The sequence below is a fragment of the Solanum verrucosum genome, unplaced genomic scaffold (assembly GCF_900185275.1).
Source record: "Solanum verrucosum unplaced genomic scaffold, falcon-dt-bn FXZP01000268.1, whole genome shotgun sequence".
Lineage (NCBI taxonomy): Eukaryota > Viridiplantae > Streptophyta > Magnoliopsida > Solanales > Solanaceae > Solanum > Solanum verrucosum.
The window spans coordinates 1,410,854-1,431,408 of record NW_026019957.1 but is presented as its reverse complement, the minus strand read 5'-3'; the positions used below and the strand labels follow the sequence as shown (position 1 = coordinate 1,431,408).

The window sequence follows — 20,555 nt, the reverse complement described above, 5'->3', positions numbered from 1 at the left end:
ATTAACAATACATGCATAAATACTATTCAAGAATTATTTAATTATTATTCATACTTTGTTAATTGCTCATGGTTCCCACAACCGTAGTTGTGGATTTAGCTACTCATGCTTGAGAGTTCACAATTCATAATTGAGTTTAGACAGTATGGGGGGGAGGGATCAATAATTTTTTTTCCTCCACTCGTTGTGATTTCTATACAATGCCTATCATTTTTCGAATTCTGGATGGTGTTGCTAGGAAGTGTTCCAGGTTGGTGTGGATTCACAGTAGTGGACAACTGACTAAACTGTTGTTCAAGTTACTAGATTGACACTGCATGGGCATCAACATTCTGAGTGATTTCACACAAATCATTACGCCTCTATTTCACATTCTCATCTGTTGCATCAATCCTTTTTATCATTTTTTGCATGATATCCTCAATGCGAGTCATACTATTACCAGCCTCTCTATTACCACGGGGAACGTATGGTCCAACCTTATAATTCATGTTACCATAATTTTTCCAGTTGTAATTGTTGTCACAATTAAAATTTCCATTTCGCACATAATATCCCTCACGGCTGTAGTTACCCTAACAGTTGTAGTTACCCTCACGGTTGTAGTTTTCATAATTCCAAACATGGTTTCCTTGACCTTGGTACCAATTATCTGAATTGGAACCTTGGGCGTTGGTTTGGAAAACCCCCGTCTTATCATTGACCTAATTCGCATCCTCCTCATAGTAGTACTCTTCAACTGGTGGTAGTGGTGGAGGTCTAGTAAGATAATTTACCGCATTCACCTTTTCTACATTTCCACTCACATGTTTTAAGACCAAACTAAGTTTCGTCCTTATTTGAGCCATCTCTTCACGAATGTCATCATTAGATTGATTTGGTGCAGTTTGGACAACGAACGTGCTCCTACCAGTATTTTCCTTTCTAGTGCTCCTTTCTTTATTGTTTTGGGAAATCCTCTTAAGTTTTTCAGCGATCTCCTTAAAAGAGCACTGACCATATGATCCTCCAACAATAGTAGCTAACACAACTCTTCCATAGTCATCCTGTCCTCTATAGAAGTACTCTTTCAATGAAGAATCATCTATCCGGTGATTCAGTACACTCCTCATAAACCAAGTGAACCTATCCCAAGAACTTCTTACCGACTCTCCAGGTAGTGCTGTGAAGTAATTCAGTTTATCCTTATGATTTAATTTCTTGGACACCGAAAAATACCTTGCTATGAACACCTTATGTAATTGGTCCCATGAATAGATCAAATTGTATGGCAGCTCAGAAAACCACACAACAACATCATCGGTTAACGACAGTGGGAATACTCTCAACCCTACGACATCAATATCAAACTTTAGGCATCCTACACAACTCTTACAGACACTTGAGAGTTTAGCCATGTGAGTGTATGGATCTTTCAAAGCCAACCCAAAAAACAACCATCTCATTGTAATCATTTGTATAAGACTACTAGTTACCACAAATGTATGTCATGGAGGTAGAGGAGGGAGAACAATAGGCCCATATGATCCAACTGCATCATAGTCAACCTTACAGTGATCATGAAACCTTGGTGCTGGCAGATTCTGCACCCTTTCTGCATTTTTGATTAGACGACCACCTTGAACCTGAGTGGGCACATTAGCAACTCCAGGAGGTTGAAATCCAATTCCATCTCCTTGAACCTCTCCGATTGGATTATTGTGTACTCCCTGATTAGCCATTTTCCTCAATGTTTTTCTCAATTCAGGTTCGTAGGGGGTCAAGGGTTCGCCTCGACTCTGCGTACTTGACATACACTAGAGTAGAAACCTGTAGAAAACAAAACTAAAAGAAAAAAGTAAAATTTGGGAAATACTTGACTAAAGTTCAACAATGTAGTTAGTTAAATCTAAAAGCCTTATTCCCCGGCAGTAGCGCCAAAATTTGATACGCCCAAATTTCACTTTCCAAAAGAAGTATAAGCGGTTGTTGCCAAATAAAGAGCCCATCTTGTAGGTTGGGGTCGATCCCACGAGTAATATGGTTCAGACTTAAGTTTACTCACAATTATCGTCAAACTATTTCCGAGAAAAGTAAACATGTGAGTTTTGTAAATTAAAGTAATAGATTATTGATTTAAACGATTAAGTAACAAGTAAACAAGATTCACAATTTGAGATATCAATATAAGATGGAAACTAGGGTATATGTGTTCCCCACAAGCTCTTAACGCAGTAATCCTAATAATACTAATCCTATCCTAGAGTTTTACATGCAAGGCTGGTAAGTTATATATCCCTAAGTGAATGGTATTCATTATAGGAACTTTCACTCGCAACTTGGTAAATCTATGATGTTTGCTTAATGAACTCTTACCTTTACCCCATATTAGACATTGTGTCAATTTAGTTGGGTTTTCACCCTTACTTCAATTGATTAAAGTCGAACTATTAGATAGTAGCAAAACCTTAACTAAATCTCTTTTGTTAAATATTTTTCTCATTCATTACCCCTTTGGTAAGGTCAAGTAAAAACGAGGCGAGTTCTAACGTTGCGCACCCGCTAGAAAGACTGTTAAATGAAAAGATTAACATTATATGCATAAACACTATTCAAGAATTACTTAATTATTATTCATACTTTTTTTAACTGTGCATGGTTCCCACAACCCTAGTTGTAGATTTAGTACCCAGCAAGCTCCGGCTCGAAAGCAAGAAGCAAGGGCGCAGCTGCTGCGCGAACGCCGTTGCGCCTTAGCGCATCCCCTTTCTTGCTCGTTAGAGCTGTTTTTTGATTGCAGCTAGCGCGCTTGCTACTCATGCTTGAGAGTTCACAATTCATAATTGAGTTAAAAGAAATCATGAACATACAATTAGAATAGATGAAAACCGAAATCTTGAATTGAAAACCAAATTGGAATTGCATAAACCAACTTTCAGAAATTAAATTGCTAAGTGTTTGCAGAATAATTCCAAAAGACCAAAAACATAAGATTACAATAATGTCTAAGAAAATAAGAAGAAGAAAAAAACCCTAAAAGTTGTTGACAGCTTTATACTTTGATGCCCTCTAATTGATCTCATCTCCCCTCCCCTAAATAATTATTTCTATAGACTATTTATAGATATAGAAAACCCTAAATAAAATAATTATTGTTGACACCCAATTTTGATCGACCTCTAACCCTTTTTGGGAATGCTATTCGATTAAATATGTATTTTAAAACATATTTTGAGTTTAAAATTTTAATCAATTTTGTCTTAAAATTACGTTCTTTAATATGTGTGATTTTAAAAATTATTGTAATTATCATCAAATTATTTTATTAAATTATATTTATCGATAGTTAAAATCGAAATAATTATCTTGCTAAAATATTTTAAAATTTAAGTATGTTAGTTTGTATGGAAATTTTATAATATATGTAGTATTTTATTAATCAAATAGCATTTTCTTAGTTTTCCTCCATCATTTAAATTTTAGCCTATTCTATTCTAATTAATTTCAATTCTAGCCAGTCCAATTCAAATTTTTATTTTTTCAACTCTAGCCATTTTTATTCCAATTTTCAGACTTCCAATTCCAATTAATCTCAACCATCCATCCTTTAGTTAAAGCCTAAGATCAATCCTAACCCTTCATCCAAATCAATCCAAAGGTCCAGATTCCATCTCATCTCCTTCCTATTTTATTTTAATCAAAATACCCACAAACCCTAAAATAATTTTTTTTCAATCTCTTCTTCTTTCTCCCTGACTATAGCGCTTTTCCTCCATACACTTTTTGCCCCCATTTTTCACCGGCGAGGCTGGCCACCATGCTGTCCTGTGGCAGCCTCCTCTCACTCCTCCCCTAGTTTTCCTCTTCCCTTTTCCCCTCTCCTTTCCTCTTTCCCAGCAGCAGCGCAAGAACTCCAAGCAGAGAGCCACCGCGAGGATAGCAGTCCAGCGAGGAGCAACAGTAACCAGCGACCGGCGAGCCACCAGGCATCATTTGCCGGCGAAACAGCAGCGACAACAGTGCCTGGCGAGGTGCACGACAGCGGCAACGAACCAACCACCAGCAGCTCCGGCGACAATAACACCAAGCAGTTCCAGCAGCACCGGACAGCAACACCAGCGACCAACAACTCCGAGAACAACACCTCCCTCTGCCTCTTTCTTTTTCGGCTAAGAACCAAAGTAAATATTGAGTATTATGATAAGGATGGATCTTACGGATTTGTCCCAGGTATGTTTTCCCTTTTTAAGCTTAAATTTTTATGCATGTTAGTATGAAGATGCAATCTATAGGTCGTTTGGCTCACTGTTCTTTAAGATTTCGAATTGAATTGTTTGCCAGTTGTTAGTTCTTAAATTAGTATCCTTCTGCTCATTCGCGGTATATACATTGTTCTTGCTCTTTCTCTTTAATAATGTGGTCACCATTTGCTAGTGACAGAACTGTGAAGTGAGACTAATTGTATGCATTATAATCAACGGTCTCTTATTCAATTATGAGTTGGATTTCTTGACTCATTTTGGTTGATGATATTGTGATATTTGATTGTTCTTAATCGTCTATAAACTGATTATGATTCCTATCTTATACCAATTTGTGTATTTGTTTTATTAATCAGACTGTGATTTAGGCTTCTTCAATTAATTGTGGCTATTGGCTTTGACTATACATATGTGGTGATATGAGTGATTGTTTTGCCTTCCATCTATGTTCTTATTTTAATAATATTCAGACTATTAATTTATTTTGGTTACATAATTATTTATTTGATTGTGGACATCATTCCTCCTAATTTGAAAAGTTAGTAATTCATTAATTATGGTAATTAGCATATCACTGGCGTGTTTAGCATGATTAGTATCCATGTTGTTAGTGATTATTTATGGTAAAAATAGCATATCAATTATTTTCTTTTCCTATTTAACTTTAGACAGATTCGTGCATTTTTACTTTGGAAAAGTTGAGTTATTTTCGTGTTTTGATTGGCTACATTTTACTTATATAAGGAAATAATTATTTTTTTAATGGTAAGTTGAAATTGCTTAATTTTAGCTAATTCTTTGTGATTATGTTAAAGATTTGGTAAAATATTTGTCCGTATTTGGGAGGAGATCTCCATTAATTGTGTACCTAATTGGCTGTAATGATTGTTTTTCCTTACTGTGGTGCCCTCCTATTTTACTATAAATTAAGACTTCTTTTTCACTCAAGGTTGAGCACCTCAACACATTCTCACATTGTTCAAACCTTACTTGAATACTAAAAAATATTGCTCTCTACTTTAAAAAAAAAAGGGAATAAAGTTTTTTCCGATAAATGGATTAAAGCTCCTCTACTCGCTACTTTTCGTTGTGTTCGTGTCGGTTATTGGACTAAGTGTTGGTCTTCATTGCTGTTAAATATTTCTTCTTTAACTGGTTAGTTATTCTTCCATTAGTTTAATTTCATCTTGCATTATTATTTTGGATATTGTTGTGTGTTTCAGTGAATAAAAGAAGAAACATGCAAGTCAGTTTTTCGTTCTTCCCTCACTTTGTATGATATTATATTGTTTACTTCTCTAAGTGCTTGTCTGTTTATTTTAACCAGATGTCTGAAATAAATATGCACATATGATGAATTTGCCCATTATTTAATATGCTCAGTTTATTATAATATATTGCTTTTATTGTCGTATTTGTCTGTATCTTACTTTAGTCGGACTTGGTTTCAAGTTTGAAGAGTCGCCTAGGATGGGTCATCGGACAAGATATAATTTTATTCATAATATTTGTATTTGCTATTATGGTTTTGTAATAATTTGGTTGTGTAACTACAACTATATATATATGATAACTTGGGGAATCGTCTAATGGGAGGGGGATATACGTGCTAATTGTTTCTTTTCCTTTTAGCTTAGTTTATTTTTTGTATGTGTGGTTGCTAGATAATAAGCATGTCGGAATCCCTTAACTATCGGCCTAATATCAATCCTTCACTCAGGCATAACTTTGTCTTATTTTCAAAATCAACTATTATGTGTTAATTAATTTGTCTCATAATTTGAGTATTTGCTTTATTTGGATTGGACTTTATTCACCTCAACATGTTAATTAAATGGGCCCATAAGAATTTATCCAAATGTTTCTAACAAATTTAGTATGTCAATAGTTAGCAAATTAATCTTGATCAACTGCTCGCATGTTAAAAAAAAGGAATTAAATCTGCAAACTGTCTAGAAAGTAATCTTAATTCAATAGGTCAATTAATTAGATTTTAATGGCTGATGGTTGTTAATAAATCCAGATTACTTAGAAATGCATGCCTATAGGATTTAAATATTGCTTAATGTCATATGTGTGTAGAAACCACGCCTATCAGTTGTGTTGTCTATTTAGAAATCATGCCTTAGGGTTAATAATTAACTGTTGTATCAATTAATTAAAGTTAAATAAAATAAATAATAATAATAATTTGTCCGCGTGTTAAATAACTGAAATAATTTGCTGCATATTTCTTCTCCCTGTTAAATAATGTCTATAATACAAATATTTTTGGCCATTTAAAATAAATCACTTACTGTTTCCAACATGTCATAACGGAATGAAATTATCTTGCATCATTACTATTTGCATTGTTAGTGTTTAAATATTTTCTGCATAATAAAGAGTTAGATGGGTATGGTAATGACTCCTGATTAATCTACATTCTAAAAAAAATTAATATTTAATTTGCACTATTTAAAATTAGTGTGCAACTAATTGACACTGTTTTAAAAGTAGCAGCTAGTCTGTCCTAATTTTGTTTGTTTAAAAATATCAGTTTCTGATTAAGTATTGAATATGCTATTGTCCTAAATATTTCTGCATATGTGATCACTTTTATGCTCTATCTTAAAATCAATTAACAAAATCTATTATGTCATTAATTTCTTATCCCTCTAAAATCAGTTGAAACCCTAAAATCTGCATTCTGTAATTTTTCCCTGCCACCTTTAATATCAATCTAATAAGATCTTTCGTACTTATAATAATTTTCTGTCCCTTTTAAAATTAATTAATGTTATGTATGCTTGTATGTGCACACACTTAGCATGAGACGTTCACTAATTATGTGTTGTTTGCAAGCATGTTAATAAACTAATCTAGAGGCCAATATGAGACTCTGTGTGCTAAATGTTCATCTAAATTGTTTGACTTGGTGTCTAGGTGGGCCTATTAGGAGTTTATTTTGGTCTAAATCCATCTTAATAGTAGTCCAATGCCTCTTGGACCTTAAGCGAGGACGATAGACACCTTTTAGAGACGAAAAGCATGCAGTGGTGGGGTAGGGGTAGTTTAGGCCCTACAGAGATGATGACATCGACTTGGTTTTAATGACAAACCTTGGTTTTGTCTATCCCTACGAGAAGCCGACCGAAATAAAGAAAGTCGAGTGCTGATCCATAAAGTCTTTCAGAGTCTCCCTTTCCTCTTGTCCCTTTATCTGTTTATAATTATATTTATTTGGGATAGTTTAATTAAATAAAAAATGATATTTACTTATATAGTTGTCTACTTTCTATCTTCTCGCTATCTCTTTTAAATTTTATTTGTGTTAATTATTTAGTATTATGTTATCACCTAGTTTGCATGATTAATAAATAAAAAAAAATAAACAAATTGATCTTAATTGTTAAATGTTAGTTATCATCTAGCAAGCATGCTTAAATCAAATTAACCAAATAATAAATGATGTGACCTTATTTGCTACGTGTAACCCCCATATAAATTGCATGAGACACGGTCGGGATCCACATTTGTGGACCTCGAGGGATGCCTAACACCTTCCCCTCGAGGTAATTTGAACCCTTACCTGATCTCTGTTTCGTTGACCTTAGTTAGATTTAGTTATGTTAGATAGGTGCCCTAACGCGCCTTAGTTCGTTAGGTGGTGACTCTTCTTCAATCTCCCAAAGTCCAAAAGAGTTGTTAGGTCGCACCAAAACCCGTTTTGAGAAAAACGAGGTGCGACAGAATGACGAATCTGCTGAGAAATATTAAGTTCTAACCATTACGTGTTTCATGCTTTATGTGGGGTTTATTTGTTTTTGTATGTTTTCCTTGTCTGGCTAGTTGCATATTTGCATACTTCCATGCTTAATCCTTTCCCTTTTCTCTTAATTGCTTAATTCATTTAAGTATTTGCATGTCTATTTCCTCTTACCCGTGTATTTATTTATCGCTTTCCATAAACTGTTTGTATGATACTATTTTTCATCTACATGCTAAATGCTTGCTGCTTTGATAAACTGGCATTCTGCTCATACTTCCCCCAATTGGGACCTTCTTCCTTTTATTTAAATTTTTATCGTGATGTTGTGCCTTTGCACCTCTCACAAATACTCCAATTCTCTTCAAATACCCATTATAGAGAGTCGGCATATGCGTGAACGGAACAGATAGTTTTACTACAGGGAAATCACGAGCCTTCTCGCATAGAATCCCTCTTCAAGTCCGTGTCGAACCAACTCTTAGAAATAACAATTAGGTCATACATGTTGCATAAACCTTAGGTGATTTGACCCTTGGTGTCAATTCACACAATTAGTAGCCACCCTATTGTCTAAAAGGCCCCAAACTCCCTTTAGACAAATTGCATATTATGTGTCAATGTGATCATATTAATTAAATCAAGTCAAATTATGTCAAAATGGAGTTCAAAATATTTTATTTTTTTTACTCTAAAACTTCAATTGGCAAAGTATGACTTGAATCAACTTTATTTTCAGTTATTATTGTCCCTCTACGAGAGTATTGTGTCATTTATTTGAAATTATAATTTTGCTATCCCATGTTTGTGTTTGATTTACTTTCTTTGATTAAAGGTTGTCTAGTATTTGGACTTTGGCTCAACTAAGAATCTGCGATATGACAAATATGTTTGGCCTTAGAAAAAATCACCAATCTCATCCAACACAAAGTACCTTTTGGACTATCTCCCCTCATCCTATTCCTACTCACACCTTTCCTTAACAATTATCTCCGACACGCCTCAACTTTGATGCTTTGCAATATGTGGGGATACGTGACAAAATGGAGAAGTCTAAGCTAGATGTAATACAACAAAAACTGCATGACTTGGAGAAGAAGGTGAATGGAAGACTAAACTCAAAACCTGCCCATGACCTGAGGTATGAAAAATTATGTCCGCACCCAAGAGTTGAATTGCCATCACGATTTAAAATTCCAAAATTCAACATGTTCGACGGGCGTGGAGACCTAGTTGCACATCTCAAGGACTTCTGCAGCAGATTAGTTGGCTTAGAAAATAATGAACCTCTCCTGATGAGGTTGTTTATTCAAAGCTTATCAGGAATAACATTCACCTAGTACGTCAAGCAAGACTTTGACAAATGACTCGTATGGGAAGACATGGCTCGAGACTTTGTGGAGCAATATAAGTTTAACACTAAGATTGATCCTACATTGTTGGAGTTGCTCAAAGTAAGGAAATTGAGTCATGAATCTTTTGAGGAATATGTCATACGATGGAGAATGGAAGCTTCCAAGATACGTCATCTACCGAATGAAGAAGAGTTGGTCCAAACTCTTATCAAATCACTTGATGGTGTATACTACAAGACTCTGTACTTTGCAGGTATTCAAAGCTTCGCTAGTCTAATTCGAATTGGACAGGAATTGGAATATGGCATTCAATCTAGGAAAATTATTGATGAACAAGGTCATTTTCAAGTCCTGAAAAATTCATTAGATGAAAAGAACAAGGATGCATCAACCTTTGTACCTCCGAAACAAAACAATCAGAATACTGAACAGGTTCATGCTATTTTTTATTCATCTGGTATGCGTTTCAAGCCTTACAACCCGCAAGTATCTCAACTTAAGGTAAGGAAGCCTCGTACCTTTACTCCCTTAATGGAAACTTTGACTGGCATTTTTCAAAGATTATGGGCTAAAGGGCTTTTGAAGCCAAAAGAAGGTTGGATCCCTAAGCACTCTTCCTCAACTTTGGATCTATCCAAAAACTGTGCGTATCATTCAAATATTCAAGGTCATGACACTGAAGAATGTTCAGCATTGAGAAATAAGATCCAGAATATGATTGAAAAAGGACAAATTATAGTGCAACAAGGACCACTAAACAACAATTGCAATTCTTCTATAGTGGATGCAGTCATTGTTCAAGGAGATCCCACAGGGCTATATTCAAGACACTTGACAAGGAAGTGCAAATCGCATCAAAGAAATTGAGGAGGACAAGACTCTTATGAACAAAGTATCTCTTTTGTTCTTAGACCTTATGCCCAAAGAGTTCTTTACTCCTTTCATTATCCTTGTATTCCTGAACTACATTTGACCTGATTCCCGTTTAAGAGGGGATACGTAGGCACTCCTATGTAGTTCGGTCTTATCATAATAAAATTCCATTTTCCCTTTTGGCTGTTAACTGGGGTAGAATTTTTGAGAGTGTCTCAAAAATTCCATCAGAAGGACATTTTCTTGCAAGTGATGATACAGAAGCAGAATTTTTTGCAGGGAACTCAAAATTCCTGCAAAAGCATTTCTTTGCACATATTAGTAATTGGGGCAAATTTTTTGAGAGGGTCTAAAAAATTTCATAAAAGAGCATTATTCTTGCAAAATCTCGATACTGGGCAGAATTTTTGAAAGAGTTTCAAAAATTCCTTCAAATGAGCATTTTCTGCACAAATCAAGACTGGGGCAGAATTTTTGAGAGGATCTCAAAAATTCGCAGCAATCAAGCTACAATCTGCAACAAAGATCAGAATAACAGATTTGCTACTGAGTCAGATGTTGGAAACCCTCAAACTATGCCATGGTCAAGGATTCAACATTACTTTTACAAATTAATATTTACAAAATCTATTCAAAAACTCTCTCTCCTTTTTTACAAATCAAATGCCCGGAAAGGTCTGGATGGCAAGTCAAATGGAGCACACCGGTCGGAGCAGATCAACCTTCCCCATTTTTAAACTCATAATTTTTCTTTGAATACAGGCAAGACAGGTACAGATACAAAAGACAACTTCAACATCGCCTGACTGCTATTAAGCTCGACGAATCGCCAGTCAAATGACATACTATCCTTCTGACAGAATGAAGGACCAAGCTATTTTGAGCCCGACAAATCGCTAATTATGGGTACATCTTTCCAATCAGACGAAAGAATCAAGCTACTTTATATCAAGCCCGACAAATCAACATTTAACTGCACCCAATCCTTACAATAGGACGAAGGGTCAAAGCTACAATATTCTAAACTCGAAGATTGTCAACAAATGACATTGACCCTTCCAACAAGGTGAAGGTCCAAGATATTTTATGCCCTCAATCGACTATTATGCATGTGCCCGAGAATTATATCATTTGCATGTGCCCGAGATTACATTTGTGCCCGATATTGCATGAGCCCGAAGATTACATTGTGCCCGATATTGCATGAGCCCGAAGATTGCATTGTGCCCGATATTGCATGAGCCCAAAGATTGCATTCTTCCCGATATTGCATGTGCCCGAAGATTGCATTGTGCCCGATATTGCATGTGCCCGAGAATTGCATTGTGCACGATATTGCATGTGCCCGAGAATTGCATTGTGCCCGATATTGGATTGTGCCCGATTTGCATGTGCCCGAGAATTGCATTGTTGCCCGAGAACTACATTGTGCCCGATATTACATGAGCCCAAAGATTGCATTGTGCCCGATATTGTATGTGCCCAAGATTGCATGTGCCCGAGATTGCATTGTGCTCAAGAAATGCATATGCCCGAATAAACTCCAATCAAGCTACAAGTATCAACAGATGCCCGAATTACAGATACGTTTTCTTTACTCATTACTTATGTTCCGAAAGAGTCATGGTCTAGAGGCATATTTCATGGCCTGCGGACATCATATCATTGCCTACGGATTTACTTTCTGCTTATCATGATCCAAAGGTGTAATAGTCTAAAGGCATCATCTTCCATGGCCCGCAGACAACATTTTTATGACATGAGGATATAATTTTTGCGTATCATGGCCCTAGACATCATAGCCTAAGACATCATCTTCATAGTCTTATGGCAAACAACATTGTCAATATGGGAAAATGCATCATGCTTACTTTTATCATTTATTTGATATATCTACTCTAATCACTTTATTTAGTCATATTACAAGCTACAGATTTGCAGATACTAACATTTTGCAGGCGAGATCAATCTTCCTCTTAGCCACAATTATCGTGCTTACATCCATCACAACGGATGCTCGATCAAAATTCTTTGCTACTTATATTACCATTTTTTTTCATTTAACCCTTGGCTACTCATATTACCGCTCCTCATCGAATACTTCGTCCTTAAATCGGAAATCTCTCTGTCATGCCTTTCTCGCTATCTCTTTTAAATTTTATTTGTGTTAATTGTTTAGTATTATGTTATCACCTAGTTTTGCATGATTAATAAATAAAAAAAATAAACAAATTGATCTTAATTGTTAAATGTTAGTTATCATCTAGCAAGCACGCTTAAATCAAATTAACCAAATAATAAATGATGTGACCTGATTTGCTACTTGTAACCCCTATATAAATTGCATGAGACACGGTCGGGATCCACATTTGAGGACCTCGAGGGGAAGATGTTAGGCATCCCTTACCCTGATCTCTAGTTCATTGACCTTAGTTAGATTTAGTTATGTCAGATAGGTGCCCTAACGCGCCTTAATCCAGAATATGATAGAAAAAGGACAAATTATAGTGCAACAAGGACCACTAAACAACAATTGCAATTCTTCTATAGTGGATGCAGACATTGTTCAAGGAGATCCCACAGGGCTATATTCAAGACACTTGACAAGGAAGCGCAAATCGCATCAAAGAAATTGAGGAGGACAAGACTCTTATGAACAAAGTGTCTCTTTTGTTCTTAGACCTTATGCCCAAAGAGTTCTTTACTCCTTTCATTATCCTTGTATTCCTGAACTACGTTTGACCTGATTTCCTTTTGGATACGTAGGCAACCCTTTGATGGGTCCGGTCTCTATCAAATAAATTTATTTTCTTTCCCATGGTCATTCAAAATATTCCTCTCCAATTTCAAATATAGGCTTACTGACCCAACCTTGAGCATAATTGTCGTTCAGATTCAAAGCCGAGCTTCAATGTCCAAGTACAAGACAATCACTTTTCTTTTTCTTAAAACTACTAATTTTTCTTTGAGTGAAGTAGGATCACAAAGTCCCCCACTATTGAAATTGGGGCAGAATTTTTGAGGAGACCTCAAAAATTCCATAAAGAGAGAATATATCTTATACTCTAAACTGGGGCAGAAATTATTGAGAAATCCTTAAAAAATTCATCACAATAGAGTGCAATTCTGAAATCAAAACAAGCACAGGTAGGACCTCATCTTGCTTTTTGAATTTACGATTTTTCTCTGGATGCAGGAATAGATTTGACATAAAGAGCTACTATTTGAATCAAGCTACCGTTTAGCTATTTCGAAGATGTTATTTTCAACTTGCTATTGTGGCCTACCGAATATTCACATGCTCGTCTGCCTTACAATACGACATTAGGCTCATCCGCCTTACAATACGACATTAGGCTCGTCCGCCTTACAATATGACATTAGGTTCTCCCGCCATACAATAGGACATTCAGGCTCGTCTGCCTTACAATACCACATTTAGGTTCGCCACCTTACAATAGGACATTAGGCTCGTCCGCCTTACAATACAACATTAGGTTCTCCCGCCTTACAATAGGACAATCAGGCTCATTCGCCTTACAATACGACATTTAGGTTTATCTGCCTTATAATAGGACATTAGGCTCGTCCGCCTTACAATACGACATTAGGTTCGCCCGCCTTACAATAGGACAATCAGGTCGCCTTACAATATGACATTTAGGTTCATCCGCCTTATAATAGGACATTAGGCTCGTCTGTCTTACAATACGACATTTAGGCTCGTCCGCCTTACAATAGGACACTAGGCTCGTCTGCCTTACAATAGTACATTTAGGATCTTCCGCCTTACAATAAGATGCTCAGGTTAACATTATTCTTTGGGGATGGATCGCATTTCTTCAAGAAGTTAAGCCAAAGTTCATCAGGGTTTGCACTATATCTCTCAAAGCAGATACATCTTCCTATCTCCTCTTCTCATTATCACTTTCTAACATTTATATTTTTATCATGTTGGTTCACACTCTTTGTATTTTATAAGCTAACATCTTATCTAGTCATGTATTAGAAAGTACAAGCAAGATCGATCACCCTCTCGACTACAATTATCGCAACGAAGGCCCTCTCAAATTCTTTACTACTCATATTACTCCTTCTCATTGGATCCTTTGCCTTTAAACTGAAAATCACTCTATCATGCCTTTCTCGCTAGTCAAATCTTATCCACTCAAGCCGATATCGTTCCCGTTCAAATATCTTACCATTTTTTCTAATTTTAAGAGTTTCGTTTGCTCCTGAATCTAGAACTACACACGACCTGATTCTCGTATAACCAGAGATATGTAGGCGGCTTAATACCAAAGTCTCGGTCGTACCCATTTTCAATTCTACATCATTTCAATCGATCCCACTGACATCTCTCGTCGGTCGGACAAAATCGGCTACTAAGTCAACGTTGGTTGCCCGACAATTCATTCTTCATTCTCAAGCAACCAAAGGGCAGCTGTTGACACCCAATTTTGACAGACCTCTAACCCTTTTTGGGAATGCTATTCGATTATATACGTATTTTAAAACATATTTTGAGTTTAAAATTTTAATCAATTTTGTCTTAAAATTACATATTTTAGTATGCATGATTTCAAAAATTATTATAATTATCATCAAATTGTTTTATTAAATTATATTTATCGATAGTTAAACTCGAAATAATTATCTTGCTAAAATATTTTAAAATTTAAGTATGTTAGTTTGTATGGAAATTTTATAATATATGTAGTATTTTATTAATCAAATAACATTTTCTTAGTTTTCCTCCATCATTTAAATTTTAGCTTATTCTATTCTAATTAATTTCAATTCTAGCCACTACAATTCAAATTTTCATTTTTTCAAATCTAGCCATTTTTATTCCAATTTTCAGACTGCCAATTCCAATTAATCTCAACCATCCATCCTTTAGTTAAAGCCTAAGATCAATCCTAACCCTTCATCCAAATCAATCCAAAGGTCCAAATTCGATCTCATCTCTAACCTATTTTATTTTAATCAAAATACCCTCAAACCCTAAAAGAGTTGTTTTTCAATCTCTTCTTCTTTCTCCCTGACTCTAGCGCTTCTCCTCCATACACTTTTTGCCTCCATGCTGTCCGGTGGCAGCCTCCTCTCGCTCCTCCCATAGTTTTCCTCTTCCCTTTTCCCCTATGCTCTCCTCTTTCCCAGCAACGCAGCAGCTCCAAGCAGAGAGCCACCGCGAGGACAGCAGTCCAGCGAGGAGCAGCAGTAACCAGCGACTGGCGAGCCACCATGCAGCATTTGCCGGCGAAACTGCAGCGATAACAGTGCCTGGCGAGGCACACGACAGTAGCAACGAACCAACCACCAGCAGCTCCGGCGACAACAACACCAAGCTGTTCCAGCAGCACCGGACAACAACACCAGCGACCAGCAGCTCTGAGAACAGCACCTCCCTCCGCCTCTTTCTTTTTCGACCAAGAACCAAAGTAAATATTGAGTTTTATGATAAGGACGGATCTTACGGATCTGTCCAGGTATGTTTTCCCTTTTTAAGCTTAAATTTTTATGCATGTTAGTATGAAGATGCAATCGATAGGTCGTTTGGCTCACTGTTCTTTAAGATTTCGAATTTAATTGTTTGCCAGTTGTTAGTTCTTAAATTAATATCCTTCCGCTCAATCGCGGTATATACATTGCTCTTGCTCTTTCCCTTTAATAATGTGGTCACCATTTGCTAGTGACAAAATTGTGAAGTGAGACTAATTGTATGCATTAAAATCAATGGTTTCTTCTTCAATTATGAGATGGATTTCTTGACTCATTTTGGGTGATGATATTGTGATAATTGATTGTCCTTAATTGTCTATAAACTGATTATGATTCCTTTCTTGAACCAAGTTGTGTATTTGTTTTATTAATCAGACTGTAATTTAGGCTTCTTCAATTAATTGTGGCTATTGGTTTTGACTATACATAGGTGGTGATATGAGTGATTGTTTCGCCTTCCATCTATGTTCTTGTTTAAACAATATTCAGACTATTAATTTATTTTGGTTACATAATTATTTATTTGATTGTGGACATCATTCCTCCTAATTTGAAAAGTTAGTAATTCATTCATTATGGTAATTAGCATATCACTGGCGAGTTTAGTATGATTAGTATCCATGTTGTTAGTGATTATTTATGGTAAACATAGCATATCAATTATTTTCTTTTTCTATTTAACTTTAGACAGATTCGTGCATTTTTACTTTGGAAAAGTTGAGTTATTTTCATGTTTTGATTGGCTACGTTTTACTTATATAAGGAAATAATTATTTTTGTAATGGTAAGTTGAAATTGCTTAATTTTAGCTAATTCTTTGTGATTATGTTAAAGTTTTGGTAAAATATTTGTCCGTATTTGGGAGGAGATCTCCATTAATTGTGTACCTAATTGGCTCTAATGATTGCTTTTCCTTACTGTGGTGCCCTCCTATTTTACTATAAATTAAGACTTCTTTTTCACTCAAGGGACGGTCTACACACATTTTACCACTCAAGGTTGAACACCTCTACACATTCTCACATTGTTCAAACCTTACTTGAATACTAAAAAATATTACTCTCTACTTAAAAAAAGAGAATTAAGGTTTTTACAATAAACGGATTAAAGCTCCTCTACTCGCTACTTTTTGTTGTGTTCGTGTCGTTTATTGGACTAAGTGTTGGTCTTCATTGCTGTTAAATATTTCTGCTTTAACTGGTTAGTTACTCTTCCATTAGTTTAATTTCATCCTGCATTATTATTTTGGATATTGTTGTTTGTTTGAATGAATAAAAGAAGAGACATGCAAGTCAGTTTTTCGTTCTTCCCAAACTTTGTGTGTTATTATATTGTTTACTTCTCTAAGTGCTTGTCTGTTTATTTTAACCAGATGTATGCAATAAATATGCGCATATGATGAATTTGCCCATTATTTAGTATGCTCGCTTTATTATAATATATTGCTTTTATTGTCGTATTTGTCTGTATCTTACTTTAGTAGGTTCGGACTTGGTTTCAAGTTTGAAGAGTCGCCTAGGATGGGTCATCGGATAAGATATAATTTAATTCATAATATTTGTATTTGCTATTATGGTTTTGTAATAATTTGGTTGTGTAACTATATATATATATATATATATGATAACTTGGGGAATCGTCTAATGGGAGGGGGACATATGTGCTAATTGTTTCTTTTCCTTTTAGCTTAGTTTATTTTTGGTATGTGTGGTTGCTAGATAATAAGCATGTCGGAATCCATTAGCAATCGGCCTAATATCAATCCTTCACTCAGGCATAACTTTGTCTTATTTTCAAAATCAACTATTATGTGTTAATTAATTTGTCTCATAATTTGAGTATTTGCTTTATTTGGATTGGACTTTATTCACCTCAACATGTTAAATAAATGGGCCCATAAGAATTTATCCAAATGTTTCTAACAAATTTAGTATGTTAATAGTTAGCAAATTAATCTTGATCAACTGCTGGCATGTTAAAAAAAAAAAGAATTAAATCTGCAATCTGTCTAGAAAGTAATCTTAATTCAATAGGTCAATTAATTAGATTTTAATGGCAGATGGTTGTTAATAAATTCAAATTACTTAGAAATGCATGCCTATAGGATTTAAATATTGCTTAATGTTAGTTGTGCGTAGAAACCACGCCTATAAGTTGTGTTGTCTATTTAGAAATCATGCCTTAGGGTTAATAATTACCTGTTGTATCAATTAATTAATGTTAAATAAAATAAATAATAATAATAGTATGTCCGCGTGCTAAATAACTGAAATAATTTGCTGCATATTTCTTCTCCCTGTTAAATAATGTTTACAATACAAATATATTTGGCCATTTAAAATAAATCACTTACTGTTTCCAACATGTCATAACGGAATGAAATTATCTTGCATCATTACTATTTGCATTGTTAGTGTTTAAACATTTTCTGCATAATAAAGAGTTAGATGGGTATGGTAATGACTCCTGATTAATTTACATTCTAAAAAAAAATTAATATTTAATCTGCACTATTTAAAATTAGTCTGCAACTAATTGACACTGTTTTAAAAGTAGCAGCTAGTCTGTCCTAATTTTGTTTGTTTAAAAATATAAGTTTCTGATTAAGTATTGAATATGCTACTGTCCTAAATATTTCTGCATATGTGATCACTTTTCTGCTCTATCTTAAAATCAATTAATAAAATCTATTATGTCATTAATTTCTTATCCTTCTAAAATTAGTTGAGACCCTAAAATCTGCATTCTGTAATTTTTCCCTACCACCTTTAATACCAATCTAATAAGCTCTTTCGTACTTATAATAATTTTATGTCCCTTTTAAAATTAATTAATGTTATGTATGCTTGAATGTGCACACACTTAGCATGAGACCTTCACTAATTATGTGTTGTTTGCAAGCATGTTAATAAACTAATCTAGAGGCCAATATGAGACTCTGTGTGCTAAATGCTCGTCCAAATTGTTTGACTTGGTGTCTAGGTGGGCCTATTAGGAGTTTATTTTGGTCTAAATCCATCCTAATAGTAGTCCATTGCCTCTTGGACCTTAAGCGAGGACGATAGACACCTTTTAGAGACGAAAAGCATGCGATGGTGGGGTAGGGGTAGTATAGGCCCTACGGAGATGATGACATCGACTTGGTTTTAATGACAAACCTTGGTTTTGTCTGTCCCTACGAAAAGCCGACCGAAATAAAGAAAGTCGAGTGCTAATCCGTATAGTCTTTCAGAGTCTCCCTTTCCTCATGTCCATTTATCTGTTTATAATTATATTTATTTGGGGTAGTTTAATTAAATAAAAAATGATATTTACTTATATAGTTGTCTACTTCTATCTTCTCGCTATATCTTTTAAATTTTATTTGTGTTAATTTTTTATTATTATGTTATCACCTAGTTTTGCATGATTAATAAATAAAAATAAATAAACAAATTGATCTTAATTGTTAAATGTTGGTTAATATCTAGAAAGCATGCTTAAATCAAATTAACTAAATAATAAATGATGTGACCTTATTTTCTACTTGTAACGCCCATATAAATTGCATGAGACATGGTCGGGATCCACATTTGTGGACCTCGAAGGATGCCTAACACCTTCCCCTCGAGGTAATTTGAACCCTTACCCTGATCTCTGGTTCGTTGACCTTAGTTAGATTTAGTTATGTTAGATAGGTGCCCTAACCCGCCTTAATTCGTTAGATGACGACTCTTCTTCAATCTCCCAAAACCCAAAAGAGTTGTTAGGTCACACCAAAACCCATTTTGAGAAAACGAGGCGCGACAACTGCATCCAAATCAAATTAGGAATCCAAAACCAAAAGGAATTGGAATTCTTGTACGTGTGAAATACTATAGCCGCTCTTCAATCTTCACTCTTATCTTCCTTTTCTGCCACATGGCAGTAAATTCCCTTTGCACTTCGCAATTTACAGCAATATGCACTTTATATATTTATACATTATTATATTCAATTTAATCCATTAAGCTACGTGCTTGATTTCCTTCTTCAACGTTCCAGTTTTAATTCATTTTAGCTCTAAAATTCTTTATTTTTATATTAATTTTATCCTACAAATAAAATACGCATTTAGCATATTCCATAAAATTGATGCTCAAAACGAGCAAATATAAATAATAAATGGGAGGGAAATAATGATTAAAAATATATATTTTTAACCTCACATCAAATCTCCTTTCGATCTCATCGATATGTCAATCTAAAACAACCCAATACCTTACTTTATCCTCTCTTTCAAGGATAGTGCAACTAGATTCTGACCCATAACCTCTCTCTTTCAACCAAGCTACAAACATCAAACCTAACTTGCTAGTATGTAACTAATTACCCACTCTAATTAATCTCTTTTGAGAATCAACCGATGTAAATACCGGGTTCTGTCGTTATAGAAAAGCCAGCGGGAAAATTTTTTAGGTCGGAAAATGTTTTCGTAGTAACTTGGAATTTCCCAATCTAGTCCAAATTTGGACGAAATCAGAGTCATTAACATCTAGGGAAATCTGGTAATAATTGGGTGATCTAATTATGAATTTGATCACATAAGTACATAGATAAGTCGTTAAGAAATTCGTACGACTTTATGAAATTGAATTTAGGCGAGTAGAACTCCCGAAATTGATCTTAGCGTGAGCGGGTAATTTCTGAGTGTTGTTGGTTAAAGGTGTGTTGTGAAATGGGGTTTGAAATTCTTAAAATAAGTCACTATGTCCATGCAAGCCGCTGAGGCGGGATTTCTGCTGCCAGGCAGGGCCATTGTAGCGGGGTGGGTGCCGCCGTGGCAGGGCAGACGTGACTTAAAGTAGGAAATAA

General features: G+C 35.1%; 1 protein-coding gene across 1 annotated transcript in view; it reads left to right on the top strand.

Moving 5' to 3' along the window:
- Window positions 1–20,555, top strand: part of LOC125814483 (NADH dehydrogenase [ubiquinone] 1 alpha subcomplex subunit 6-like) — a 520,085-nt gene that overhangs the window by 183,969 nt on the left and 315,561 nt on the right. The gene's annotated exons all lie outside the window — the stretch shown is intronic.